At 44.3% G+C, this 7,333-nt stretch overlaps 2 non-coding genes across 2 annotated transcripts; one reads left to right on the top strand and one right to left on the bottom strand.

Moving 5' to 3' along the window:
* The first annotated feature begins 1,154 nt into the window (after positions 1-1,154).
* On the top strand, positions 1,155-1,244 carry Trnay-gua. Its single transcript is given in 2 exon segments — positions 1,155-1,191; positions 1,209-1,244. It is a non-coding gene; the product is annotated as a tRNA-Tyr (tRNA).
* A 1,284-nt stretch (positions 1,245-2,528) lies between these two features.
* On the bottom strand, positions 2,529-2,617 carry Trnay-gua. The gene is given in 2 exon segments: positions 2,529-2,564; positions 2,581-2,617. It is a non-coding gene; the product is annotated as a tRNA-Tyr (tRNA).
* Positions 2,618-7,333: the final 4,716 nt, after the last annotated feature.

The following is a 7,333-nucleotide window of genomic DNA, read 5'->3' as shown; positions in this document are numbered from 1 at the left end:
GTGAGCCTATGTTTAATGTTGAAGAATGGAGAAATTTCTGATGAGTGTGAAGACAAATTTCTGTCCTGGGTCTCCTGGACAGACAATAAAGTCTGTTTTGATTTTGATTTGATTTGATTTTGATGTGTGTTAAATGTCTGTATGAGAATGTATGCCTGCCCTTGTGAGCGAAAATTTCTGATGAGTGTGAAGACAAATTTCTGTCCTGGGTCTTCTGGACAGACAATAGACAATAAAGTCTGTTTTTTGTTGTTTTTTTTTAAATTTTGATCGACAAATGACCCAACGGTCCGCTGTAGCTGCAGGGGTGTAGGGGACCACCACGCGTCAACTCTGTCCTCCTTCCCCCTCCCACACATTCACTACCATCCCTCATCGCCGGCTTCTCACACGCCGAGCAAACTTTGACATTACACGTTCAGGGGTGGCCGAAATACCGGGACTTCCTCTCGCAGGGCAGTGACGGGTAAACGTGCCCAAAAGAAGCAAATACAGTCACTCGGGTCAATGTCCCCCACCCTGACCCCCACCCAAAACATTCCTCAGGCTTGGGCGTGCTCATTGTGTGGTCGTGACTCTTAGGGACCAAACCCAGTGGCGCCGAGGGCTGAAAATCATCAAATGTCGTCTTCAGGACAGCTTCCATGGTAGACACCAGTTATTTCTGTAGACGTGATAGTCACGCTAGACACCATGGAGACGCACTTCAGACCCGTGACAGATACCAGTAAAGACATATATATATATAAGACAACACTACACACACAATACGGGTACCACTGTAGACAGAAGGCACTGCTATAGACAATTCTAGTACCGCCGACTCAACAAGACAGGAGATCAAGTAGACACAGCAGGGGTCACTGTAGACACGAGGTGGATTGTATCGCTTTAGCTGCAAGGCAGCATCACTAAAGATACCATTCTAGGCCAAAGGCAATAAAAATCATGTTTAATTTTTAACAGCCAACCTTGCTTATTTGATTATTCCACGTCCACTCAATATTTTTCCACCATGTAACCTTTCGGGTGTCGTATGCCTTGGGGGACTGGGGGGGGGGGGGCGGGCAGCTAGTAAGCCTGAAAGCCTTGTGTAGGAGCTGGCCCAGCGAATGCTGATGTGAGAGACATTGCAAGGGGAGGATTGGCATGCTCCCGTGATAGCTCAGTTGGTAGAGCGGAGGACTGTAGTGGTCACATGCGAAGCGATCCTTAGGTCGGTGGTTCGAATCCGCCTCGCGGGAACGATTTTTTTTTAAAGTGTGTTTGCAGGTACATATATATATAGCATACAATTAGTATTTGTAGGAAAAAATGTACTAAAATCAGGCATCTTTTCTTTTCTAATGTTATCAATATCAAATACCTTTAGGCTCTATGGGTGCAGTTATTCTGTTTGTTTAAGTTATATCGATTACAATCAAAAGATGCCAAGTTTGTGTTCAGCTAGCACAGCAAAAAATATAAAGGGAGTTTAAAATGTCTTGAAACTGACCTTTGCTTAACAAATCATTTACAATTTTCTAATTGGCAACTTTGTGTCGATGCAAAGCAGGTACCACTGTAGACACAAGGTGCCAGGGTCACCACTTTAGACACATGACACTACAGGTAGAGCATGCATGACTGTAAAGACACGTGCTACTGTAGAAACAAACTCTCAATTGTTGTAATGCCATGCAGAGTTCAATCTCATTAATGACAGTCAATCATTCTTAGAACCCCAAACCGCCAACTCGGTCTGTCCGTGCTGCGATCTCCATGGCATTCAGTCTGTGTGATTTGTGACACAATGGTGTTATTAAAGTATGTCATTTGTCATAGGTCAGATTTGTGACAGAATGCTATTATTAAAATGTCAGTGACATTCAGTCTGTGAGATTTGTGACATCAGTGGGATTGTTAATGTCAAGCATGTCCCTGACATTCAGTCTCTAAAATCCTAGACTGTTGACCATATTTAACACACACAAAATGTGACAATAACAATATTGGACAATAAGAATGACAGTGTCAATAAATATCAGATGTAAAACATTGAGGTGACGTGATCGCCAGCATATTCACTGATGACTGGGACTCTGGGAGATAGAACATGTGAGTGAGGCTGGGTTGTGGAGGGAACATTAGTCTTGGTGTTTGAGATCGACTTCTTTGGCATAGTGGGTTTTTTTTTTTTAAACAAAATTCAGCTTTTTATAATATATGTTTTGTACACTTTATTTGCTTGTATTTATAGCTGTAACTGAGCAATAGATTAATATAACATACATTTATGACTGGGGCGAGGACTAAAGATGAAAACAAATTTTGCTTATTCTACCACCATCGTAAATAGCTTATTTACTTGTCACCTGGACCGGAGTCGTCTTGTGAGGACTTAGGATTACGAAACCATTGAAACCGCTCAAACTATTTTGATAATCTTTGCTTGAAATACTGTGCTTCAAATATCCATTTATATCTGTAGGCATCGTTTGTAAAGAAACCCACGCTTTTAATGTAAAAACTTTACCAAAAACAAATGTTCCCGCGAGGCGGATTCGAACCACCGACCTAAGGATCGCTTGCACGTGACCACTACAGTCCTCCGCTCTACCAACTGAGCTATCACGGGAGCTACGAGCTGGTCGCCATTAAACTGTCTTAAAGTTAACATGATCGCGCCTGCTTCGCTCTCTCACAGGAAACATTTGGTTTTATGGTATTTATGGCTTTAGAAACGACAAAAACAAACAAACATTTTGTGTTCTGCCGCAGTACATCATCTAACCAACCTGTTTGTGGCTCCAAGCAATCAAACTATGAAGCAACAATAACCAATTAAGTGCGGCCTGTAGGTGAGCTGTTCACACACGCAACCACAACATAAACTCACAAAGGTAGCATGCAGCGACCGCTCAGCGGCAATACACGAAGCTTTCAGAATATAGCATGCGGAAGATGGAACATAAAGCCTCTTATAAATGGTCAGTCACCCAAAACAACTATGTGCTGACAGAAGACTGCACCCGATGACCCCGTCTTGAAGCGAACCCTCGATGTCCCGGGTATAGGCTCCTCTATAGCGGCGTTTAGCCTACACCAGGGGCGTGTATAGACAAGTACTATTCCACACCCTGTCTAGCCATTGCTGTTGCGATCGGCCGTAGGACTGGCAGGTCTGCAGGTTCACTGTCTCTAGTCAGGTTGTTTAGGAGGATGTTAATTGGTCGGTCTTCAGCTGGAAGTTGTACATGTCCTTGCTGTACTTAGTCCATCTCTTGAGTACAGCATTGCTTTCTGTGAGAAGATGGCCATCCCATCTTTGATGACAGGTCTTGTGCTGATCATTTTCAGTGAGGGTCCTTACAAGTTGGTGGGGCTTTTTGCTGTCACCTCATGCCATTCCGTTCTCCAAGTCCCGGCATTGGCTTTTGATCCAGTTCTCCCTAGCTGCCTGCGTCCCTTTCTTGATGGCACCATTGGCTTCCTTATATCTGGTGGCTGCTTCGGGTTTGCTTTTCTTTACTCTCTCAAAGGTGCTCCTTTGGTCACAGATCTAGATTCTAGAAGGTCAATCGTGACCCACGGCTGTCTTAGTCCTATGTCGCCCTTGAACCTTGCAGCTTCTCCAAACCTTCCAGCTTCTGTAGAGCAAGGTCATGGTCGCTACCTGTGCCAGCGCCTGGGTACGTCCTTGTCTTGACCTTGTTGATGCTGGCTTTGAAGCGTGCTGGCAGCAGGATATAGTTGGTTTGATGGTGGACCAATCTGTCTGGTGAATGCCACGTGGCCATCCTTGATTTCTATGTAAAGTGTCTCCATGCGTGAAAGTGGGAGCGTATACTTGGACATTGGTGACACTGTGCGGCTTAGCGGAAACACGTAATTTAGTGTGTGCGCGTGCGGTAAATGGCTTGAGGTGGTAGAGGTGTCGAGAGTGTGATTAGCCCGAGGCAGCGGCAATCGCAACCTCTGACCATCTTCGCTCGCTCATTCTTCGGAGCTCACGACATGCTGGTGGGAATCATCCTGCTGGATACGGGTGTATAGCTGATACCGGCCGGCTCCAGCCACCTTCCTATGCACAAGGAAGCCCACGCAGCACTCATGGTCTTTCAAATTCGTCACATGGTCTTTAACTAGCCAATCAGGGCATCAAAATGTTAAGCTTTTAGCCTTATACCCACCACCAGTTGGTGCAACTTACCTTGGAGCGGTGGGGTGGCTTGTGCGACTTGTCGATCCACTTCGGCAGGAGCCTTGTGCCAAACAGGTCTGTTAGGGGAGAGGCTAGACTAAAATATTGCACCCTGGCCCTTCAGGTAGGGGGTTTTACATTGGGCTAGCAACCTACTAATCTTTAAAAAAAAAGAAAAAAAAAGCTGTTACAGAAATAGCAACAGTACCACAACAATGGCCTGGTCAGGAAGATTCCTCTCTTGAAGAGCTTATGATTCGTGCTCCTGGAAGCCAGCTTGCCGACTCATCTTTTGATGACCAAGGCAAAAGCCAGGATAGGTACCTGGAACATCAGAACCCTCTATGAAAGTGGCAAACGAAATAAGAAAATACAGCATCAGGGTTCTTGAGTTATGGAAAGGAAGTGGCTAGACCAGACAAACATCAGGACAAACCATTATTTACTCTGGCCACAAAGACCTGGACCACGATCATACCCATGGAGTGGCAATGCTGATGTCAACAGAGGCAACAAAGGCACTGATGGCCTGGGAATCAGTCTCACCACGGCTCATGTCAGCAAGATTCAATGATAAAGGAAAGAAAATCACCATTATCACCAACCAAATACAGCAGATGAAGAGGAAAAAGAAGACTTCTTCAGTTCCCTGCATGACCACACACCAAGAAGAGATCTGAAGATCATTATGGGAGACCTAAATGCCAAAGTGGGAGATGACAATACCAACAGGGAACTCATCATGGGAAGACATGGCGTCAGCAATGAAAACGGGGAGCTCTTCACAGACTTCTGCGCTTTCAGTGACCATGTCGTAGGTGGCACGGTGTTCCCGAAAAAAAATATGCACAAAACTACATCAACTTCAGTCAAGAATAAGTATGAGGAATCAGCGGAAGAACATTGGTCAATACTTAAGAGCATTTAGAAAACCACCTGTACAGATGTTCTAGGGAAGAGGGAAAGAAAACAAGGAATGGATGACTCTAGAGACCTGGGCAAAGATTGAATCAAGAAAGGGACTGAAACAGAAGCTCAACCAGTGTCAAGATCAACATGAGAAGGAAGATCTCAGAGCTGAATATTGGCAAACCAACACGTCAACACCAGTCCTCCCACTAAGACAAATCTTCAAAGGTATCAAAGCATGAAAGTGGCAAAGCAGCAGCCCCGGATGGCATACCCCCAGAAGCATTAAAGGCAGACCCAACAACAATTTTACAGCCCCTCCTATACAAGATCTGGGAACAAGAGCTAGTAAAACAGACTGAAACCTAGGCCACCTGTTCAAGTTACCGAAGAAAGGAGACCTCTCTCACTGCAACAATTGGCATGGGATCATGCTGCTGTCCATCCCCAGCAAAGTCCTATCAAGGGTAATTCAAGAGAGACCGAAGAAGGCACCAGACAGAGACTGAGACCAGAACAAGCAGGGTTTCGCCAGGATAGGTCACGCACTGACCACATTGCCACCCTCCGTATCATCATTGAGTAGTCTATTGAGTGGCAGTCCTCCCTCTATATAACTTTTGTGGACTTCAAGGCATTTGACAGTGTAGACAGGGACGTCATCTGGAGGCTGATGATCCACTATGGCATTCCACCTAAGCTCATAAACATTATTCAGGGGTTGTACGAAGACTCGTCCTGCCAAGTTATTCACAATGGCAAACTCGCTAAGCCTTTCGTAATGAAGACTGGCGTAAGAAAGGGTTGAATACCATCACCAACAATCTTCCTGATGGTTATAGACTGGATTATGCACAAGACCACCCCACCGTTATCCAGTGGACCTTCAACAAACAGCTAGAGGACCTGGACTTTGCAGATGGCATCAGTCTTCTATCTCATCAGCAGCAGCATGCACAAATCAAGCTAAGCTAGCCGAGGAAGGAGAGAAGACTGGCTTAAAGGTTAACAGAAGACCAAAGTGATGACAATCAACAACAAGCAGGAACTCCCAATCCAACTTCAAAGAGAGAACATCCTGGAAACTTCCAGACCTTTACCAACTGATTCCTATGCCATATTCTGGCAATAAGATCTCAAACAGCAGCCTGGTGAAAAGAATCAACTAGAATGCTACTAGCCAAGACACCAAATAGCACAAATGGGGCTGGATAGGACACACCCTGCGCAAACCAGCTGACACCATTACCAGCCTGTTACATAATGAAATGTAGATATTGACAATCAAACTGTAAGCGTGTTATTATGTAGGGAATATAAGTTTACGATTACAAGAGGTCCATGCTGGCTCTCGGCGGTGTATGAATTATAAAATTCATTTATTATTAACACATTAGTTTCCATATCTGCACTTGGGCTTTCGAGATTCAGTATTTTCTGGGCAACTTGCATCAGCCATGTTTTCACCAGCACTGACATCATGGAGATGAACAGGTAACAAAATCATTTTTATTTAATTTCTGAAATTCATGTTTCTCCTTGAAATTCTATGTTGGACTGTTATGTATACGCTTTGGCTCTTCGCTTACCTACCTGTGATTTATCCTCACCTGAGACGCTAAGCTTTCTTCCTCTAGTTTTAATGATCAAACCTTTACTGTGGGCACATGGTCTTACTGTAAAATGGTTGCCTACACAGCATGCACTTACAATTGATTTTCCTTTTTTTTTGCCTCCTCAATATATCAATATTTTGGTGATCAAAGAGTTGCTTTGCGTGTCCTGTTCTCTTAATATTTGTGACACACTGGTCTCGCTGCCTTGTGATACACAATCATCATTCATCAGCTTGCTTGTGCGTGTACCATCTTGAGTTAATAAGTATGCTCCCTTCAAACATGACTGTCAGCATCCATTTCTGGCTGTTCTCATGAAGATGCTTGCCTCCTTGCAAATATCCTCATTACCATGTCCCATGCCAATCTGAACTTGCATATTTACTTCCATCTGAAAGATATGCCGACAGCTGTCAAGCTTTGTATTAGTGCCAAATTTACAGGAACAGTCAACGAGGTCTAACCCTTACATTAACATTCTAATTACATCCACATATAAGGAAATTCTGCTTGTTGGTGATTAACACAGTGGGCATGATGGTCACTTTGTCCTTCCACATTAAGCTCAGTCACAATTATGTAGTTAACAGCTAAGATCCAGCACGTTAAAGGTGGGTAGGATGAT

This window comes from Pomacea canaliculata, linkage group LG10, assembly GCF_003073045.1.
Source record: "Pomacea canaliculata isolate SZHN2017 linkage group LG10, ASM307304v1, whole genome shotgun sequence".
Lineage (NCBI taxonomy): Eukaryota > Metazoa > Mollusca > Gastropoda > Architaenioglossa > Ampullariidae > Pomacea > Pomacea canaliculata.
This window is presented reverse-complemented; position numbering and strand designations above follow the sequence as displayed.